This window comes from Lagenorhynchus albirostris, chromosome 2 (assembly GCF_949774975.1).
Source record: "Lagenorhynchus albirostris chromosome 2, mLagAlb1.1, whole genome shotgun sequence".
Classification (NCBI taxonomy): Eukaryota; Metazoa; Chordata; class Mammalia; order Artiodactyla; family Delphinidae; genus Lagenorhynchus; species Lagenorhynchus albirostris.
The window spans coordinates 135822731-135845305 of record NC_083096.1 but is presented as its reverse complement, the minus strand read 5'-3'; the positions used below and the strand labels follow the sequence as shown (position 1 = coordinate 135845305).

The window sequence follows — 22575 nt, the reverse complement described above, 5'->3', positions numbered from 1 at the left end:
CACAAATGAAAATGTTAGTAAAAGGGAGTTAGAAGAAAAAATAAGGAACAAAGATATAAGAAGAAGGAAACAACTCGATGGCAATGATGGAGCAGACAGTTTGACTCTGAGCTTCCTGGCAGCCGAGACAAAAAAGAACACATGATAAGTTACATAATTCTTATTTTCAAAAAGAGGAAGCATACTAGTTTCTTTAGGAGACAAAGCTTTTCCTACCACTGAATTGAAAAAGACATTTCACATGTGGGTTTTATGGAGAGACTTTGAGTGGTAAAATAATAGGATTAACAATAGGTTTACAAAAAGGTAGAGAAGCAGTATAGTTTAAGGCTGAAGGCACAAGCTCTGAAGTCAACCCTCACTTGACTTCCAACTAGTTCTGTAACCTGACCGTTCTGCTTCCACTCCATTTCTTTATCTGTAATAATGATCAGGAGCACATTATGAGTTCTTTCTCTGGACCGGGAATGTACGTTCAGTCCCGCAACAGCTCTATAATTCCCATTTTATAGTTGAAGAACCTGAGGCAAAAAGAAGTTAAATAACTTGGCTTACGTTGAAGCAGCTAGTAAATGCCAGAACCAAGAAGTCTGGCTCCCAAGTTGTAACTGAAAGTTGAAGAAATATTTGTTCAGCTGAGTCACCAGAGAGCTTACGTGACTTGCCCACGGTCTCAAAGTCAGGACTAGAAGCCAGGTTTTCCACCAGTAGCCCAGTAATGAGAACCTTATTTATTGTGACCCTCTTATGTACCAAGAACTATGCTAGGTGCTTTTCATATAACCTTCCTGCTACCTCTCACAACCCACACAGGCAACAGAGATCCAGAAAGATTACGGAACTCAAGTGTACACTATTGGAAGTGGTCACATGCAAGAGTCTGATACCAATATCTGTGCTCTTTGTGCCACATTTTGGGAAGTGTGGTGCACGGCACCCTGCCAAGCCTCTCAAATTGATGCTTGTGAAATATCCCTTCCAAAGAATTGAACCCACTCGTGAATGCTTGTGGATCTTAACTGGAGTTTTTAAACAAAGATGGTAGAGTTGAGTTTTCAACTTTTTTCTGGATTTTCTGGTGCTGTCTCAGAAACATCACATGGAGATGTTTATTTATTGTTGAAATGTCAGTGGCTTGTCAGTTATTATTTTAATGTGTTGATTTATGAAGATGTTCTCATAACTAGGTGCCTTGCACTTCCTGGGACAAAGCATAATTGCCAAAACAAAACAGTAGAGATGCTTACTAAGGCCCTGCTTAGGTTAATGCATATTATGGACTGGAAGTTTCTGTCCCCTCAAAATTCAAATTTGAATCCCTAACCCCACAGTGTGATGGTATTTGGAGATGTGGCCTTTGGGAGGTGATTTCGATTAGATGAGGAAATGAGGGTGGGACCTTTATGGTGAGATTAGTGCCCTGATGCGATGAGACACCAGAGCTTGCTTTTTCTCTGCCATGTGAGGACACGGCAAAAAGGTGGCCATCTGCAAGCCGGGAAGGGAGCCCTCACCAGAGCCCAGCCATGCTGGCACCTTGATCTTAGTGCCTCCAGAACTGTGAGAAAATGAATTTCTATTGTTTAAACACCCAATCTGTGATATTTTGTTATGGCAGCCCAAGCAGATGAAGACACCTCATTGAATCTTGACAGTCTCCCTGCCTGCGGGAATAAGGCTTTTTACTCCTGTGTTATATATGAGGAAACCCAGGCTCAGAGAGTTTTTAAGAAGTTTGCCCAAGGCTACAGTTAATAAGGGGCAGAAGCAGAATTGAAATCAAGGTCTCTCTGGATTATATCCTCTGTTGATTTTCTTTCTTTTTCTACTTTAGTCTAATTTTTTTTCTTTTTTCTTGAAAAAAAAATTTGGCTTCTTAAATATTCAAAGGTGAATTTTCTGAAAAGAAATGTCATTGGTCACAAATCAGGAGACAGTCTGCCACTGAAACAGAGTAGTGTGACAGTCAGTTGTTCTGTCTTTATCCGGCTGCTTTATCAGATACTTCATACCATGCCTTGTGGCACCTCATTGACATCTTAGTCAAATCTGGAGTTTCTAGCTCTGAGAAGTTTCCACTCACTTCTTCTCCTAAGTGGAAACTGAGCTTCATCCCACACTGACATCTTCTTCACTACATAATATTTTCCCTTAATATTCTGGAACAGGATCTAAGATATGGTAGATCAAAAATTGGAATTGTTGACTTGAGTAGCAGCTACAAGGCCCACAAAATCTTAAAGACAAGTTCATGTCTCCTATTCGACCCGAGGAATTATGTGCCTCTCCTGACTATTTTTAGGAGACACTGTAATCTAGTAAAGAAAGCCCTCAGGTGCCAGAGACCTGAATCTTACCTGTCATCACATGCCTGAGGGAATCCATGTGGTCTTAACCTCTGTGCATGGTTGTTGTACATCCTCAAACAATGTCACTCGGCCTCTCCAGGTGCTCGTTTCATTTGTTTGTTTTATTTCCTTTCTAAAAAATGTTTAAATAAGAATTGCCATTCATGTGGAACTGCTGAGATAGAGCCTTTGAAAGATTCAGTGACCTCCGTGAAGCCCAGGTATAATTGTCAACATTGTAATAATGATTATGTTTGGAAATGTAAATGCATGTGAACTTGGCTTCATTCACCCCTCTCTAAAGAAGAGGTGCCAACCTATGTGCCCCAGGCCTGGAGACCAGCTCAGGATTCTGGCAAGTTGAGGTGAAAAAGAATTACTTCCTCCCTGGGATTCATATTTTTCAATCTGAACTTCAACACAGTTTCTTCTTTGAACTTCATAGACCCTAGCTTGATCTTCAGGGTGCCTGCCACTCCTTCCTGTAAGAAAGCTGAGCAGAGCTTGCCAGCAGCTCAATGATTCCAGCAGGCCAGATGTTTTGTCTTCTCATAGACCACACATCTGGTCGTTGGATAAAGGATTTCACTTCTTATCTGGATGGGCAGACTTTGGTAGACTCAGCCGGAGTCGTCTCCTTCAGATGAAGGAAAGGCTAAGAAGACTCCAGAAGACCCAGGCTGCAGACCTAGGGAAGAGTCCTACGTGCCCAGGGAGACAGGGTTTCCCAATGTCTTAGGCCCATGAATGGATGACTTCAGCCAGGGGTAGAGCGCTATACCTTCCTTTGGCAGTACCAACAGATCAGAAGGACTTAGAATTGTGGATTTTACTTACAGCTATTGCAAACTTCTATATATTTGAATTCTGGGGAAAGTTTATCAGCTGGAGGGAGAGGGATAGTGGATGGAATTTTCTGATGGGGGTATTAATGGAAGAGATTGGTCAAGTACAAGGTCCATTGCTATTCCAAATTTTGAAGCCTGCTGACAGTTCCTGCTTCCAACTCTTGTTCATTTATCCATTCATATTCTCATCCTCAGAGTCTCTCTCTCCCTCTCTTCCTCTGCCCTTTCCTACCCTCCCTTCCTTTAGACAACTAAAGTCTTCCTGCTCCTATTCCCTTTCCAAATTAGGATCTCACAAAGGGTAGTTATAGCCATCCATCTGCATTAAAGAATAGAATGACTAATAATATCTTAAAGAATTGTCCCTCTCCAGAAATGGTGTTCTCCTTTTAGTAGTTTTCAAAACTATTCTTCCACTAGACAGTGTGACAAGTATCATGTCACAGTTGTCTTTGTATCTGCGGCTTAATAAAATGGAATCAAATCACAGAGATGCCATTTTCATGGTAGAAGTTCAACTATTGAGTAAGTGGGAGGGGATGCAAGGAAGGAAGTCTTCCTCCCTCCTTAGAGTTATCCAGGCGGTCTTGGCATCTGTGGCCTTTCCACCTGACCACTCCCCCATCCCTAGAATGTCACCCATCGCTCCTCTGGCCATCAGTGTGCTCCAAAGTGATCCTCTCAAATTCTGAATATCCTGGAAAGCAAATAATTATCATTAGAAGTTGGGAGCATCCCATAACAATCCTCTAGGCTCCCAGGCCCTGGGAAATTAACATACCGGAAAAAAATCACTTTATGAACTATCAACATGCTTACACTTCCTAAGCACAGACAATAGAGAGGTTCTAAGAAATGCAAAGGACACATAAAGCAAGAAAGCGGTTTCAAGATGCCGTGAGAGAAAACTCAATCCAATGGCAAAGAGGCAGAAATACAAAATGGCTTTCCACTTTCTGCTTCCTTCAGCCCCTCTGCAGATGTCGTTAGCTTCCTGTAATGTCTTATCTTAAAAGAAAGCTTTTTTCCCCCCAAGACTATTTATATAAAATAAGCTTTAATTCTAACTGTGCTATTGATATTTATCTTGACACCCACCCTTGCCCCCCCAAAAAAGCAGTAGAGGAAGCCTCTGAAGCAAAAATCAGCAGAAGGAGACAGTGACAAGAGATCAAAATGAATTCAGCCATCATTTTAATGGTAGTACCAGGGTAAAGAAAATAAGTCCTTGGAATCAGCCAATTAATCAAAACCTTTTTTCCTCCCACGGTGTGAGGGTTGCCGCCTCTGTAAACCATTGACTCCGTGCGTTCCCACCATCAACTTTCCCTGTCACGTTCCAGACAGACTCCTGTGTCTCGCAGACCAATGCATCTAAGTGGCCAGTGGAGAGCGGTGATTACTCACCCTTTCTGTAATGTGTGCCCACAGGATAAACTATCCGCGCTGACCGCAGTGGTCTACCCTCAAGGTCAGTCCTTGCAAACATCCTCACTGCTTAGCTGAAGCCTCTCCTTCTGTTCTTTTTCATGACATTTCCTTCATTTAGAGCCAGTTTCTATTCATCACCTATTATGTGCTTCAAAGCCTGTTATTTTTTTATGCTATACAATACGTCTCCATATTGTTTTGTTTTGTGAGAGTTAACTTTCTGTGTTTTTTAGTCCTGTTTGGCTTCCTGTCACCATAAATACCAGTTTTACATTTTGCAAAGTAAAGTTGATTACCATGATCTTGCTTTCTGGAGGTTTGGAAAGACTGATATATAATAGATGTTCAGAAATATGAAACCATGCCATTTCTTGGCACATTCAGTCTTAATTTGCTGGGTTTCTTTCCTTTTTCTGGAATACAACTACTAATTCATGTTCATTGGGAAAAAATAAGAAAATTCAGTTAAGCTGAAAGAAAAATATGAAAACACTGATATTACTACCCTAAAACAACCACTATATTAGATTCTGGCTTCTATCTTTGTAATCTTTTTGTACATACTTTTAAATTACTTTATACTTTTCTAAATTACAAAACTGTGTTCATACAATGCATATTGTTTTATAGCCTTTTTTCCCCCACCCAAAAATACATAGTAAACATCTTTATTTATCATATTTGTAGGCTGTACAATTTTCTGCCCCATAGTAGACCAGCGGTCCCCAACCTTTTTGGCACCAAGGACCGCTTTCGTGGAAGAAAATTTTTCCACAGATGGGGGTGGGTGGGGAATGGTTCAGGCCGTAATTCCAGCGATGGAGAGCCGCAGATGACGCTTCAATCCCTTGCCCGCCGCTCACCTCCTGTTCTGCGGCCCGGTTCCTGACAGGCTGCGGACCAGTAGTGGTCCGAGGCCCCGGGGGTTGGGGACCCACGCTATGTACCATGACTTATATCCCCAGTCCTCTAGTTTTGAATACTCAGGTTGTCTCCGTTGTTTTAAAGAATGCTGCAACTAACGTCTCTGTATCTGAATTTTTGCCCATACCCTAAATTATTTACACAAACTAAATGATGGAGGTATAGTTATTTGGTCAAAAAGTTTGCCTAACTTTTAGGATTTTGATACATATTAGCACTTTATACTCCCACCAATAGTGTGCGAAAATTCAGGGCTCACATTCCTCGTGTATAAGGCATCTTTTGCTGTGAATTTTAGTTTCATTTGGCTTTCATTCCCAGGTCTCTTAAAATCCTATTTATTTCACATATGGTCCTGATACTATCAGGTTTTTTTAGTAACCTTTTGCCCTTTGCTGCTTAAGCATGTGTTTCATGAGATATGAGATTCTGGTTTCTAATTAAATGGATTCAGGTTTCTGATTGGATTTTCTGTATCCTGTCCCATATGTGAGTGCCTCATAGAAAATCAACAGAAAACCTGAAATGGTAATTAATAGTTTAAAGAAGGGTTAAATTAAGAATGTGATGCTGGTCCTAACATTCTTTATACTTACTGCCATACCTGGTTAACAGTACATTCTTATCTTTTTGAGAATTGCTCCCACTCAAAAAAAAAAAACAAACCAACAACAAATTCAGGTTCTGATTAATTATACATCTCCTTGTTCCAATCCAATTGGCAGAATGGCACCATGGATATAAAAGTCAAAAATTAGCGTAAAATTAGTATTCTATTTTTAGGAAATTATTTCAGTTTGTAAGATATATTACATTGGACTCTCCTGTTCCTTACAGGGTGATCCTGGAACAGGGCCTGTTACTTTCCATCCTTTGTCATTCATAGAATCCTTGCATCAACCAGTGGATGTTAACAGTCCCCACTGTGCAGATGAGGACAGTGAGGCATGGAGAGGTCATATAACTTTGCTTGACACAAAGTCCATGCTCTTTTTGTTCCATCAAACCATGTTCTTTATATTCCAGTAAATATATATCTGTTGCTCGGAAAAAGTGTAGATTCCAGTATAGCACTTTAGCTGCGCTTCTACGGGGTAGTATGGTTCATAGAACATATCAGCAGCACATGTTTAGCCTCACTGCTTGGTTGAGTATGGGATGTAGAAGTAAAAAGAAGAAATGTACCCTCTTTGGTTTGGAAATTTTCTAATTCCTTTGCCTGGAGAAGGCTTCATACCATACTCCCAGTAGTGTTTTGTTTTATTTAGTTGTATTTAATCATAATCTGTCCATTTACTTTTTATACAGATATATATTAAAAAGCACTTTAATTAAGAACTTTAATTAAATGACACTTTTTATAGTATTGTTATTAACACAGAGATTTAGGCTAACAAATATTTTTTTCCAAATATCTCCCTCCACTTGCAGTTTTTACTCAGGAACTTAAGATTTGGGCTTTTATAAAAGAAAACAGTGACCAAACATCTACTGAGTACTTTAGAAACTTAGAAGGGTTTCAGAACTGTATTTCTAAAATAAAGTTTACCTACCTTTTTTTTTTTTTTTTTTTTTTGCGGTACTCGGGCCTCTCACTGTTGTGGCCTCTCCCGTTGCGGAGCACAGGCTCCGGACGCGCAGGCTCAGCGGCCATGACTCACGGGCCCATCCGCTCCGCGGCATGTGGGATCCTCCCGGACCGGGGCACGAACCCGCATCCCCTGCATCGGCAGGCAGACTCTCAACCACTGCGCCACCAGGGAAGCCCTGAGTTTACCTACCTCTTTGACTTCATTTTGTTCAAGACAACATTTTATACTGGTGCAAATCTGAAAAAAATACGTTAGATTATTTAGTAGAAATGAATGCCTGTAAGTACTTAATTCCTCATTCTAATGATCATTTATGCTTTTCCTTTTTATAGTAAATGTCCTTGTTGGACTAAATCAGAAATGAATAGATAGGACTTTTTTTTTCCTCCCTTTACTCTAGGATGTCATGAATAGATTATCCATGCTGTATAACTTTAATATTCAACACAGTAAATTAGGGTATGGAACCAAATAAGAGATGAGGGAAGACAAGACCTTTAGTTAAATCAGGAATTGTCTGTAATTGGGAAAAAGTTCTGAAAAATGACTACACACACACACAGTCATATACACATACATACCACATGCCACTGGACAAAGTTTGATTCAGAGTCATGGAATGTTTAGAGGTCTTACTGAAGTATATAAAAGACTTTTGGTTCTATCATTGAGGCAAATGATCAAGAAGTATGCAAAAGAAGAAATACCATTATTACAGTTGCTTATCGGAGGTGTTTGATACGCTGCAATGAACCATAAAGTACCACGTGTGTAGAAACTTGGATGGCATGTCTCTTATCACATGTATATCAAAGAAATTTGAACATTTAAAAATTTAGTACATTTAAAAATTTAGTAACATTTAAAAATTTATTTAAAAATTTGAACATTTAAAAATTTAAATTTAAAAATTTATTTTAACTAAAAATTTAGTTAAAAGTTATACATAAGGAACTTTCCTATACTATTATCATAATTTTACAAATTAAGAAACAGGGTAGGAGGGTTTAAGTGACTTACCAGATCCCATGGCTAGAAAGGGATGGAGCCAGAATCCAAGGCCTAGCCTAGGATTTCAAAGCTGAGGATTGTTCAACTTGGTCATACATGGGAGTGGACTCCTCTGGGGCTGAGTGTGATTGCCATGATTTAAAAAAACTAGTACCAGTAATAGACAGCTAGAATTTTTAAAACTTATTTTATGGAAGAATAGTTGATTTACAATGTTGTGTTAATTTCTGCTGTGCAGCAAAGTGATTCAGTTATACATATATATATTCCTTTTCGTATTCTTTTCCATTATGGTTTATCACAGGATATTGAGCATAGTTCCCTGTGCTATACAGTAGGACCTTGTTGTTTATCCATCCTATACTAGTTTGCATCTGCTAATTCCAAACTCCCAGTCCATCCCTCCCCCACTCCCCCTCCCCCTTGGCAACCACAAATCTGTTCTCTGTGTCTGTGAGTCTGTTTTTGTAGACAACTAGAATTTGTACATTAAAATGTCCCTGTGTTAGTCAAGGTCCCCACAGAAGTTACCTTCAAATTAGGATAGTTTCAGAGAGTTTAGTTGAGGGACTATTTACATACTGGGGACCAGCCCTGGAGAAATCACAAGGGAGGATATAGTATACTGGGGTTTGTAACAGCTGGACCTTAAGAGGTGAAGGGAGAGCACAGTTACTGGAACCCCTGAACCCCAGAACAGAGGGCTGTGTGGAGGCGACCGAGTCAGCTGGCTTGCCAATGACCCTGGAAGTGAAGAGCTGGGTTATTGACCCCATCTTCCTCCCGCTCTCTGACTTACTGTCGGGCTCCCCATTGGCCGGAGTCAAAGTCATAGGGCAAGAGAGCTCATTGATATAGTCTGTACAAGTGAGCCTGGCTCAGCCCAGAGAAGGGTGGGAGGGGGTCTTTAGGAGCGAATCCAGCTGTCCTCCGTAGTCATCCAGACTGGGCTGTGCAGGTCTGTCTGCGACCAGAGGCCAAGCTGTGAATGGTTTGTTACAGATTGGCAGTGAGATAAGGGACTTGCATCAGAATATAAATCAATTACAACATTTTGTTCATAGCAAGATGTTCTCAGTGAGAGAATCAGGGTGTTTGTTTACTTTCTGGAACAAACTCCTTATGTCATTATGGACGGGCCCTCTGAGTAACACTGATCAGATCTGTCAGCTCTGCAGATGACAGGCTAGGGTGCTCAAAAGGGACCCACTTATCCCTGCTTTCCTTTTCCTGCCTTCCCTTCTGCCAAAGACAAGAAAACTGTGCCTCTTCTGAGCTGGGCACTGTGCTAAGGTACTTGAGATGCCATTTGATTCTTGCAAGGTAGGTTATTCACCTCACCATTACAGATAGGAAACTGAGGCTCAGAGAGTTTAAGTAACAGATCCATCATCTAACAAGTAGCAGAGCTGGCGATCAAATCCAGAGCTGACTCCAAAACCTGTGTTTTTTGTATAGGCTGCCCTAGGGCCATGCTTAAAATTATCTGGCATTAATACCCAGGAAACAATGCAGGGTTCTAGGGGGGATTGCCTTGTTTGGAGACCTATGGCTGTGTTCTCTGCTTTTGGTAACAACAACCAAGCCATGGTTTCTGGGAATAGACACACCCCAACTCCCAAAAAGTCAGACAGCACCATTTATGGGTCCCATGTTACTTTGCTTTACAAGGCCTTTCCCTGCCTAGCCAGCCAGATCAGAAGGTGAAGTCAGTTTGTTTCTAAGTGGCTCTTGTCTGTTTCTATCTCTTTTTAAATCTGGGAGGTCAGGAAGAAGATGGGGAGAAAGAATTCATGACAGGGATACATTTCCTTAGAAATGTTATTAATTGGCTGGGCAAAACAAGAGAAGGAAATAAAATAGCTGCTCCTTACTAAGTAAAGGCATCTTCTTCCCTTATCTCATTAAAAATTAAAAACACTCTTGGTTTAAGCAGGGCAAATTAGTAATTAAGTGCTATATAATCAACTTGTATAAACATAATATCGAAGGGGAGGCCAAATTAATCACTCTGCTGGCTTGTTTTTGCCCCCATCAATGCACCTTTTACTTGGGTCCTTCCTGTGATGTCAGGATGCATTTCCTGCTCTCCTCTGCAGCTGGAGATAGGGTGGGCTGTGATAGCTGGGCTGACAGATGACAGTGGGCTACATCTGGAAAAGTCATGTGTCTTGGCCTTGATTCAACTAGGTGATGAGGCTCCCTATTTAATCTTTTGAGCCAAGGCTCATCAGCAAGAGGCTGCCACGTGACAGGGACAGTCCTCGATGGTAGCAGGACAAAGAAGATTTAAACACGTCTTGGGGCCCATGGAGTTCCAGTCTGGTGGGGAGGAGGTAGACACAGACAGATACAGTTATGAAAAAGTCAACACTAAATGTAATGACAAAGACACAGCGCCTTGGCTTGGGCTCAAATCATGGCTCTGCCACTTACCTTAAGTGAATTACTTAATTTCTCTGTGCCTCAGAGCTCTCATCAGTAAAACATAACAGTAATATCTGCATCATAGGTATATTATCTCACAACTCATGTTGTAAGAGGTCAGCACGTTAGTACATGTAGAGTAGAATACTGTCTATTTAATGTTGGCTCTTATTTGTTTAACTACAGTTGCTATACAGTGGATAATGGAGCACCAAGGAAGGAGTGGCTTCCATTGTCTTAGGGCTAGAAATAGAAAGGTGCTTCTGAGAAGGCAACATTTGAACCAGGCCATATAGGATTAGTTGGTGATAGAGCTGGAACTCTGTGTGGAGAGGCATGTGAACCGGGCTGGCTCTTAATCTTCGCAGTAGAATACCTTCTCTGAAAGCAGAGGAAGGAGCATGTGCCTCAGTCCTGCACAAATCTCTCTCCATTTCAACTCAACACAATAAATATTAGTAATAACTGCTGGAGCTCAGTCGTGTTATGGCAACTGCCTGCCAAGTCTTGGGGGTGGAAGAGGGTAAATGAGCTGAACCTGTTGTGGACGGAATAAGAGGAAATCAAATGAGGCCAAAGAAAGTAGCCCACTAAGTCACCTTGCTACACTCAAGGTTATGGCATCTCCTTGGCTTGCTAGCTATGTGAACCAGCCTGGCTGGGCAAGGTACTTAGTTTCTCTGATCCTCAGTTCCGTATTAACCGACCCCACTGAGTTACTGCAAATATTCTATGCATGAAAGCACAGTTAGCATAATGCCTGGCATGCAGAAAAGTACTATTATTAATATTTCCTGTATTAATTTGATCCTTACCCCAAAACCAGTAAAGTAGGTGGTAGCATTGTCCCACTTTATAAAGCAGGAATTTGAGGCATCAAGACTGATAAGCTAAAAAAAAAAACTGATAAGGTGACCTGAGGTCACATGGATGGCTAGTGGGGGGAGGGAGGGCTGCAATTTAGCTGGTCTGGCTCTAGGCCCACTCTCTGCATATCCCCTGCTGCCCAGTGTCTCAGAGGGCACCTAGAGCTGGCTTTACATATTATATGCTAGAAATAGGGCAGAGGTCACTTGATTATGTCCAGGCCCCTCAGTTGCTAATGAGGAAGAAATCCTTTCTCCTGTTTAAAGGAATGATAGGGTTGAGCCTACGACAGTGGTCACCCTCTAACAGGTGGGGCAGGTGGGGCAGGCCAGAGTGACTCACCAGGAATGATCAGCCCTTGGCTGCAGTGGCGATGCAGCTGCCTGCACTGAACTTGGCAGTTTTGCTTAGGGAAGAAAACAATTTGTTTATTTTTTTATCATTCATATTCCTCTTCCATAAAGGATTTGAGGAAGCTTATAATACATGACTAAGCAGAATAAAACTAACCAAAATAAAACTCACAAGTTAGAAACTTTGTAGGAAGATAATATACCAACTACTTAGACTAGGGGGTCCTCAAGTATATATATGCCTGCAGGCCATACCAGGTAGGCCATGGAAACAAGCAGAGAACAAGATGATTTCATTCTGTACCAGATTGGAGAATGTATACTCTGCCTAAGGACCTTGAAATTCAAATTGTTTTAACCCTGCGTTGGTGAGTGTCAGACCAAGCAGATGTGTGGGACAGGTTTGGCCTATGGGTCTCTGACCCATAAATAAGGGGATTACTTTGAGCTTCCCAGCAGCCAACACAAAACTGGAAATATGTCAAGTCATATAGTGTCCACAGAGTCAAGGAGGTGTACCAGTTTTCCAAAAGAGACCACATTTTCCCTGGTACCAAATTCTAAAATGTCCATTCCTTTAAAAACAAACAAAGAAGTCATTCCATGGAACGTTACAGAAGAAGCAGAAGAATTCATCCTATACTACCTTGCTAAAGGTCCGGAGCAGGACATTGAAACTTGACTTGAGGTCAAGAATTGCCCGGGCTTATAACTTTCTGGAGCTGTCACCTGCCCCAGGGGTAGGACTGAGAATACCCGGCATGGTGGATGGATGGCATGTGCCTTACCACTCTTCCCTGAATATTCCTTCCCTCAGGCAGCTTTACAAACAAAGCTGCGTCACTGACCTAGGAGTGTCTTAGAGGACCTCAGTGCTAAAGCTTTTTACCAGCCTGGCATCAGGGAAGTGCTAAAATGAAGCACCCATCCATCGAGAAGGGCAACAGATGTCGAAGCCTATCAAATGTCAGTAAACAGCAAGCCTTCAGAGGCCACTGAACTTGGCATCCTCTTAGCAAAAAGACACTGTTGCCTTCAAGAGGTAAAGCCATGGACTTTTATAAACTACATTAAGTGATGTATTTTTTTTCTTAATCTCTACTTTTTTTAAGGGCAAATTTAATGTTCCCAGAGTGTTCTAGGCTTTCAGTCCTGGAAATGTAGGTCTTCAAAATATCCTCCCAGTAATTATGAGAAGTTTCATGTTCAGCTTATCTAGTACCCTCCCTTTTACTGTTAGCAGTATGATTCATATTATAAGCAATAAATAGGACCATAGTTAAGAGCACAGACTCAGATGTCACATAAATCTGGGCTCCGATCCTGAGTTCAGCTGCTAAAGCTGTACATTAGGTCAGTCCCTTTACCTCTCTAAGCTGGTTTTCTCACTGTAAAAATGAGACTGTTAAGAGTGCCTGCCTCATAAGATTGTTGTGAAGATTAAATGAGATAATATGTAGAGAGTATTGAGCACAGTTACTGGTGTGAATAAACTTTCAGTGAGTTATACAAAATTAGAGTAATATTTATGATACCTATCATTATTAGCTGACTGTAAATCACACGTTGTTCTAGCGCTTTATGTATATTATTGAGATGGCTGGGCCACTCATTTGCCTGTTTGCTCTCAGATAGCTTATTCACACCTGCCCTGCCGTGTATTACATTTCTCAGGCTCTCTGGAAACTGGCCACTGAGTAGATTTGGCCAATGGGAGATGCTGATGGAAGATGGACGTGCAGGAAGCAAGCGGGGAGAAGTCAGGTCATTTCTCTCTTTCACTGCAGCAGCAACTTCATCTCCTGTGTGATTCCAGCTCCCAGCCTTTCCCTTCAGGTCCCAGGGCTGACCACTCAGCCATTCTTTGGTTTCAGCTCCAGCCTGACATGGCCAGCCCCCGGCTCTGGCCACACCACTACCTCCCATCATCCCTTGATCCCTAAGAGGAGCAGCAGCTTTTTGCCGTCCCCGATCTCTGAGTTCCTTCAATATCATCTGTTTGGCTTCTTGGTTTCTTGTGTCATCAATGAAACCGATTTCTTGTGCTCAGTTCCTTTTGTTGAATGACGTAGAGTGGTTTCGCTTCTCCCGACTGGACTCTGATTGATACCGTCACTTTTAAGCATTAAGAGAAGTCAGTCCTTATGGCAAATCCACTTCCCCTCCTCTCTCCCTGTCGGAATGAGCTAGGCCAACAGGAGAAAGGGTGGCCACTTATCATGGAAAGCAGTTCACTTTGACTAAGTGACACCCAAAAGACAAGAAATTGACGTTAGCAACTTTAGTGAATACCCAGCTCTGAATAAGCCCACTCTTGAGTCAGGCATTGAGGCCAGTGGCCACAGGTAGCTCAGCACCTGTCTCAGGAGACACAACTTGATTACAAGTCCGAGCCAGGCACAGTTCCAGTAGTGTCTAGTCAAAAGGAATAGAAACTCCTCTTTCTTGAACCAGAACTCTGGACCTTTCTAAGTGAATCACTCTATTACATGTGTGATTATTCTCATCACCCAAATGAGGAAATAGAGACTCAGAGAGGGCAAGCGATTTGCCCAAAGTCACATAGCTATTAAGTAATGGCATTAGGAGTTTAAGTCTGTATGTCTCAGAGCTTATGTTTATTGAGACATATCTTTTACTCAGGGTTTTCCAAGCTTTCTTCCTATCTCAAAGCAAATTATAAGAAAGCTACATGCATAAGTCATATTGCTCTGGCCTTCTTGTAGATGTTTCCTTGCAGAATCAATATTTAGCCTTTCTCACCTAACTCTCACAATAGGTTTATGTGCAAAGTCTCTTTTTTTCAGTTTTACAAATGAGAAAACAGACTCAGAAATTAAAAGAACTTACCCAAGGTCACACTGGGTGTTAATATTCAAGCTGGAATTTGAATACAGGTTTTTGTGTCTCCAAGCACATGCTGTTTCTATGGGTGACCTCAAAGTTGTGGATAGTGTAATAGCGGGCCAGATGTTTTACAATTTTAAAAAAGAAAAAGAGGAAAAGCAAGGCCAGGTTCCCCACCTTCAAGGAGCTGACAGGCTAGAAAAATAAAAATGAAGTAACCTGAAACCGGAGAGTGCCATTACATAATCTGCTCCCTGGTAACAGCTACAAGCAGGAAAGAGAAGTGTGGCTTTGTATAAGAAGTAGGGCTTGAAGTGGAAATGTTAACTTAGGATGAGCAGAGAAGCAGCAGGAAGTGGGCTTTTCAGGTAGAGGTGCTAGTGAAAGCAAAGGAGTAACACAGACAGAAAGACATCAACTCAACTCCTAGGAAAGCATCCCAGTTCGGGAGTAGCAGAAGAGAAAGCTCGATATATAAGGACCACAGTTGATAGGGAATGGGGGTTGTCAACTATAAACAAATCATTAGGAGTTTGATCAGGAGTCTTGGGAGCATCCTTTGCCCAACATCCCCTGACTCTATCATTTTTTATAAAAAATGTTTCAGGCTAATAGTCTCATTTACTTAAAGTCAACAACATTAAGTGCTTCTTAGATAGTAATACTGCTTCCTGCTTAAGCAAAAAGCCTGTAAGTTAATTCAGCCTGGGAGTAACGACAAAGATTTATTATTTATCTCCCAGCAGTTTTGAAGCCTCCCTGAAATATAAGGCCACACTCTTTAAATGCCCCTAGAAAGTTATCCTATTTCACTAGAGTGCATTTGTGTATAGAGTATAACATATCAGGTTTGAAAATTTCAGGATGAAGAAGGCACCTTCTGAGACAAGGCCACTGAGATATGGGAAGCAAGCAACCCACCTCACCCCACCTCAAAATCTACCCCCTCGCCCCTCCCCCCGTCCTCAGCTGACACCTTGGCCGAAGGAGCCTGTGTGTTGCAGTTGATCAGACTGAAATTCCTACCAAGTTGGCCATGTCAGTTTCACCTGTCAGCATCTCTGATGAGGAGGGATCCTGACAAACCAGCCTGGTTTAGATAATTGGATTATAGCAGTTGTCTTCATCTTAGTAAGCTGACTAACTACTATAGACAGACGTTTACAGAGGAGAAATTTATAGACAATCCTAAAGTGGAGATTCGAGGAAGTGCTTAGACGACTGGGAAGCAGCAGGCTTTAGTGAGTCCAACATATTGTGATGTGGTGGGGAGCTGTGACCCCTCTCTTCAAGGGGCTCCTAAAAGGATAGCAAAGGGTATTCATGTAGTTTCACCAGTCATCGCGTATGTGACTTTGCGGATTAACTCACTTAGTCCTCACAACAATCCCATGAGGTCCTGATATTCCTTGTGCTTTGCAGATAAGGAGATGTTTGCAGATAAGGAGATGTTTGCAGATAAGGAGGCCAAATTACAGAGAGGTTCAGTACTTTCCCAAGGTCACATCCTAGTAAGATATGCTCGGTTAATGTTCTTACCCTGTAGTCTGTTCACTGGGAGAATATTGGAACCCATCTGTAAAGTTGCCTTGGGACACTTCCTCATGGTCAGGCCTCCCTCTACACTTCCCCCACCTCCACCTGTGCTTATCTCTAGCACTGCTCTTAGATGTTTCCATGTCTGCTTACCCTACTTGGGTGTGAGCTTCCAGGGAAGGATCCCAGAATTCCTCACCCTTAATCAGTAGCAGGTGCTGTGTAAACGTGTGTTGTACCGAAGTGGAGGTGAAATTGACAGGGAATTTGTCGTCTCCCTGGAGCTGGCCGAGCAGACCGGTTACCCAGGGCGCCAGCCACTAAAGCAAGGGTGCTGCTGTGATGGATGTGGACGGAAAGCCCATAGCAGGTAAAATCCGACCCAAGACCACCTAGTTCTTAGCTCTGTCTCTGAAAACAGCTTTCCCTGTTCACACTGGCACTCACTCCAGACGGTCCCCGTGCTTCTCAGTTACTCTCTCTTTTTCAAAGATGAGCTCCCCATCCTCAGTGTCGGTTCCGTTACTGAACAACTCGATATATAACCTGAGACACGAGGTCTACCTCTCTGGGCCTCAGATTCCTCATCTTTGCACTGAAAGAAATAGGTTCTGGTCTTCAAACAATTTAAAGTAGCGGATCATTTGGGAGCACACTGTACAAAACAGATAGACGCTGAGCCGTGTCTTCCTGCTCACCGTGTCACGCCCTCCCTTTCCCCGTGGCAAGGTGTGACCCCTTAGAGGGTCTCAACTGAACATAAGAAGCACTGGACTCGATCGCTTCAGAGGCAGTAACCCAGAATATATTAAGGTAATGAACACGAATACGTAATAGTATTGTACAATAACAAAATAGCTTCAAAATGGAAGATCCAAGCCACTGAGGAAGGCGGGTTCGAGGGCTCCTGGCTGGACCCCTGCGCCTGCTCGTCTGTCAGATGCCGTGTGCTCCTGGAGGACTTGTCGGCTTGGCCTGATCGGGTACAGTGGGTTGGGGAAGCTAAAGGCTCTGGGCCCCATCCTCCTTGGCTGGGAACAGACCGCGTGTCGTGGAATTGTATCCAGCCACTCTTGGAGATTGATTTTCCATCTGAGGATCTGACCTCTTGCTTCACCAGCAGAGGGGGTCAGACCATCCTGGGGGGGAGGTCAGTGAGCTAGCCCCCTGAAAGGCCTTCCCTTTCTTTCTCTTTCTTTCTTTTTTAACTGTCTGTTTCAAAGGGAATTTCCGATTACTCTGGGGGCTTAACACCACCGGTTTGAATCTCTCTTGGCATTGAGAGCTTTGAGATAGCCATATCCCCCCCCATCAGTGCTTTGTGCTAGGAGATTACTAAAGATTTAATTCCATTTATGTCATTGGATTTATTTCAAAAAAAATCCAAGAACCTTTTGGAGTCAGGGATGAATGCCCCATTTCCTTTATTTGTTGTCAATTTTCACAGATTCCTTATGTGAATGCCTCAAGGGTAAAAATCTTGCTTTAGTTATTTCCGTATCTCCAGCGCCTAACACAAAGACTGACGTTGACTGCTTGATAAATATTTGTACATCATTCAACAACTATACCCCCAGGTACAGTGATGTGTGAAATAACCATTGTACTAATTTTCATCACATTTACAGTCGAGTGTAAGAGACAGTTAAATACAAATAAGTATATAGTGTATGTTGGGTTAAGGGCTGTAAAGAACAAAGAACAGTTTCAGTGGAAGAACAAATTTGAATGATTGATGAATGAATGAAAGTAAAACGACCTCAGCTGCCAACCCAAAAGCTGTCTCATCTCATCTCTTTGTAAATAATTATTATTGCTATTATTTTACTTATCACAACTGCTACCACTTCTTGAGTATCCACCACGTTCCAAGCTCTGTGCTAGCATCTTCCTATTTGGTACATCAGATTCTCAGAAGAACCTTGCTGTTTAGGCCTTCTTATCCCTTATTCCAGATGAAAAAATAAGGCCCAAGGAAGGTAATTAACTTGTTTATGGTAAGAGAGCTAATAAATGTCAGAGATGAATCCAGGTTGGTCTGACAGAGCCTTTGCATTAAGCAAAACAGAAAAAATTCCAAAGGTTATCACCAGGGATCCAACAGGGTGTCCCCGTTTGAGGAACACCACCTCCTACCTTGTTACAAAAGATCAATGATGTTAGGTGAGAGGAGGAAACAAAGAGAAAAATCTATGCTGGAGAGTGAGAGGGAAAAGAAGGAAGATAGTATTCTTGAATTGGCCATCTTATCAGCCTAGCAATAATAAACCATCACCATGGGAACAGGAACTCTAATTAATGACAGATGTTGAGTCACTTTAAAAACCACACCATCTGAATGCCGAGCTGGTGCCGTAACCCTCTCTCCCCTGCCGCAGCTGGGAGCATGCTATGAACTTGTTGGAGAGACCCATCTTTCATGGGTGGAGCAAACTCTGGACTTGGCATCAGAAGACTTACATTTGAGCCCCAAATCTGCCTTTCTGAGCTCTTTTGCATTGAACAATAAGCTCACCAAAATTGAGAGGTGGCTATCATTAACTTTGTCATTATTATTATTACTAGTAGTAATAGTAGCTTTCTGAGACTCAATTTCAAGATCTATATAATAGTAAGTAATATCATTTCATCAGTTACTGCAAGAAGTACACTTACAGCAATGCCTGGCATAGACAGTGTGCCATCGTATTTAACCATGGTGATGCTGATGCTGGAGGAGAAAAAGAGGAAGGGGGAAGAGAAAGAAGAGCAGTTGCAATGATGTACGTGCATAGAGCTATGAAGTCTCTGAGGTGTGATACAAATGAGGGCATTCTACTCATTGTCAAAGTATTTTTGGTCAGTTCCTGGGCTGGTAGCCCATTCCTATGTTTAGTTTTCTCAAAGGTTCTATTGTCTGTGTTGCCTTTTTGTCCGGCCCAATATGCATGTCTCTCCTGCTTCCGGCTGTGCAGCTTAACTGGGGGAAGGACAACCAGGACAAAGAATTGACAGAAACCATGAGAAAAATTTACTCAGAGCCCAAGTTCTCTATAGGCCAGGATTTTCCAAAGGGTGTTCTTTCATACATTAGAAGGTATTCCTGGAAAGAATTCATTTGGAAAATGCTACGCTCAAGTTAACTAGGTATCTTTGTAGCGAGACTTTGCATAAACCTTTAATATATAAACTTGTGTTGTGAATCTCCCGGGTTGGGGAGGCATTTAGAATATAGACTTTCATAAATTTACTTGACCAAAGAATTAGTCTTTCATGGAGCATCTTACTTTGCTAAAGGACCAAACATTGGGAAATGCTGCCATAAGCCGAGGGTCAGACCATCAGGTGTACAAGTAGTACCACATAAACAAGTTTGAAAACCTCCACCAATCTTCCCATCAATTCATGTGTCTATTTAACAAACTAAAAGAGCACCCGTGCTATATTTGGCAGTGACTACGTGCTAGATGGTGGAGAAGCAACAGCAAGATCCATGTATTTCCCACTCTTACCCTCTCGGAGCTCTTGCGTGCCTATTGAGGTGAGGGAGAAATTGCCTAGCGGTAGCAATGCAGTGTGACAGTGAACAGATGGAGATCCCAGGGTGGCATGGTACCAAGGGAGGGGCTTCTTATCCAACTGAGTGGGTCAGGAAAAGTTTCCCGGAGGAAGGAACTTCCAACCTGAGATCCAAAGAACAATTAGAGCTCTGTAACACATTGTCAGTGCACTTTCCCACGTGTTGTCACAGTGCATCCTCACAGCAGCCCTCCGGGTCAGACACAATGAGTGGTAAAAGGAAAGTCGTTAAGTGCTGCTTAATGAGCTCCTACTACAGGTTAGGGGCTGTTCTAGGCATTTTATACACTTACTGCATTTAATCTTCCCAACAATGAGTGGCCTCAGTTTACGGATGAAAAATTAAGGCTCAGCTTAAAGTAGCACAAAGCTGCACGTGTAATTTGTATAAAACGAGGATTGAACTCAGAACTACACGATTCCAAAGCCACCTCCCATTGCATCTTCCACCAGTGATGAGCCCAGCCAGTGGCTAATCCATGACAGAGTTTATACCAGAATGAGAAATGTAGAAAAGTAAGCAGAGCATCATAAATGTTTTCTTCCTAAATGATTTATGTTGTCCTGAGAAGTACCCTAGTCCCACGTGTTTGGTGTAGAAAGTCCTATGCTTTTTTTTTTTTTTTAATATTACCTTGTATGAGAAAACCTTTTTTATTTTGTGTTCTTACTTGGCAAAATAAAAACTTGCTAACCATATGCCATTCTCCAAAGTAATTTTGGAAGTATTAGTGTCCATGAAATTTAAAAATCTTGGAAATATTCTGTATGTATTTTATTGAACATGCTCATTCTAAAGATGAGAGGAATATGAAACATCACATTGCTTTGGGTCTGCTGGTTGGAACTTGGATGAGTTACTAAACTCCACAGACTCAGGTGTCCAGTGGCCATAAATGGATACAAAGTAGAATAATGTGGCATCTCCCTAAATGCACACATATGCCACCGGTGGCACTCAGGATGACTTTAGCTGGCATGTGGACACTCTTTCTAATAGTTATATATTGATTTTAATGTATATTAGGAAAAAGGTAACCAACACCGTACCTATGTTTTCATAGACATTTCTGCTTAGAACAAGGCAGTTTGAAAAAAGAACAGGGAATTTATTTGGAATTTAGAAAAAGTATTACATGTATAATACTACAGATGGTACTTGGATATGGAAACAATTATGAAGATGGTATGTGAGTAACTAAAATTTGTGAAATAATAAGATAACATGTGTGAAAGTGTCTCATGCATAGAAGGCCCCAGTAAACGCTTCCTTCCTTTCTGATTCATCTGGCCAGCAAGTGGCAGAGCGCAGGACTAACCCTCATAGCCTCAGACTCCCAGTCCAGTGCTCCTTCCAGGACACCTTTAACTCTACTGCTTCCTATCTGCCTGCCTCACCCAGCATCCTACCCCTCGCCACTCATCCCTCAGGAAAAATGCAGTGAGTAGGTATTTCAGAAGTGACTAGTTGGCTTTGCAGAAATGTTCTGATGAATGTCAATAATAAATAAAGTACACCTAACAGCATAGACAGTGTTAGCATTTGGAAAAACAGGAATTAGATTCTGAGAATTGAAAGGGCCCTCAGAGATCATCTCACCCAACCCTGCCTTTTACGGATGTGGAAGTTGGGACTCAGGGAGGGGAAGTGCTTTGTTCAGAGCTCTTAGCTGATCAAACCAGGATGAGGATTCATATAAAACGTGCAGATATAAAATGTTACTTTTTTTTTTTTTAAAGACCTGTTTCCTGCTTTCCAGAAAAGTAGCAGGGATGTACCACAAAAGGACTTTTACTTCCACAAATCTAAAAATGTGGAAAGTCATGCTTCATACTGTGCCCATCAAGAAAACATTGTAAATGATCACTGGAGAAGGCATTCCTGGTGGTATTCTTTTGTCTGTTTGCTTGCTTGTCTGTTTTAATTGTAAAGTACACGACATAAAATTTACCATTTTTGCGTGCCCAGTTTAGTAGTGTTAAGTATTATTCACATTACTGTGCAACCAGTATCCAGAACTCTTTTCATCTTGCAAAACTGAAACTCGGGTACCCATGAAACAACAGTTCCCCACCTCCCTCCCCTCCAGATTCTGACAACCACCATTCTGCTTTCTGTCTCTATGAATTTGACTACTCTTGGTACCTGATATAAGTGCCATGATATAGTGTTTGTCTTTTTTTTTTTTTTTTTTCTTTTTTGCGGTACGCAGGCCTCTCACTGTTGTGGCCTCTCCCGTTGCGGAGCAACAGGCTCCGGACGCGCAGGTTCAGTGACCATGGCTCATGGGCGCAGCCGCTCCGCGGCATGTGGGATCCTCCCGGACCGGGGCACGAACCCGTGTCCCCTGCATCGGCAGGCGGAATCTCAACCACTGTGCCACCAGGGAAGCCCAGTGTTTGTCTTTTTTGTGACTGGCTTATTTCACTTAGCATAATGTCCTCAAGGGTCATATCCATAGGCGCACGTGTCAGAATTTCCTCCCTTCCTGGTTGTTTCCTTGATGCGACACAGCCTGTTCTCTGTGGTCCCCATTTGTACCTATCATCACCGTGAAGACTTTGGCACGCTTAATATTTTAGTGACTTCTCTCCAGTGGGGAAATATGGGGTTGGCCAAAAAGTTCATTCAAATGGAAAAGCCCGAACAAACTTTTTGGCCAGCCCAATATCCCCGTTGGGGATGACAGCAGCAGTGAAAAGCGATGTCAGAAAAGAACTGAAACCCCCTTCTCCCAGTCTTTTCTAAGTAGGTGACAAGGGAGAGAAATGAGATTGCATGCTGCATGCCCCCACCCTCACCCCCAATTTCCTTCATTGCTTCCACCGCAAG

General features: G+C 42.1%; 1 protein-coding gene across 10 annotated transcripts in view; it reads left to right on the top strand.

Annotated features, from left to right (window-relative positions):
* The window catches only part of FGGY (FGGY carbohydrate kinase domain containing), a 411736-nt gene that overhangs the window by 333126 nt on the left and 56035 nt on the right, over positions 1–22575 (top strand). The gene's annotated exons all lie outside the window — the stretch shown is intronic.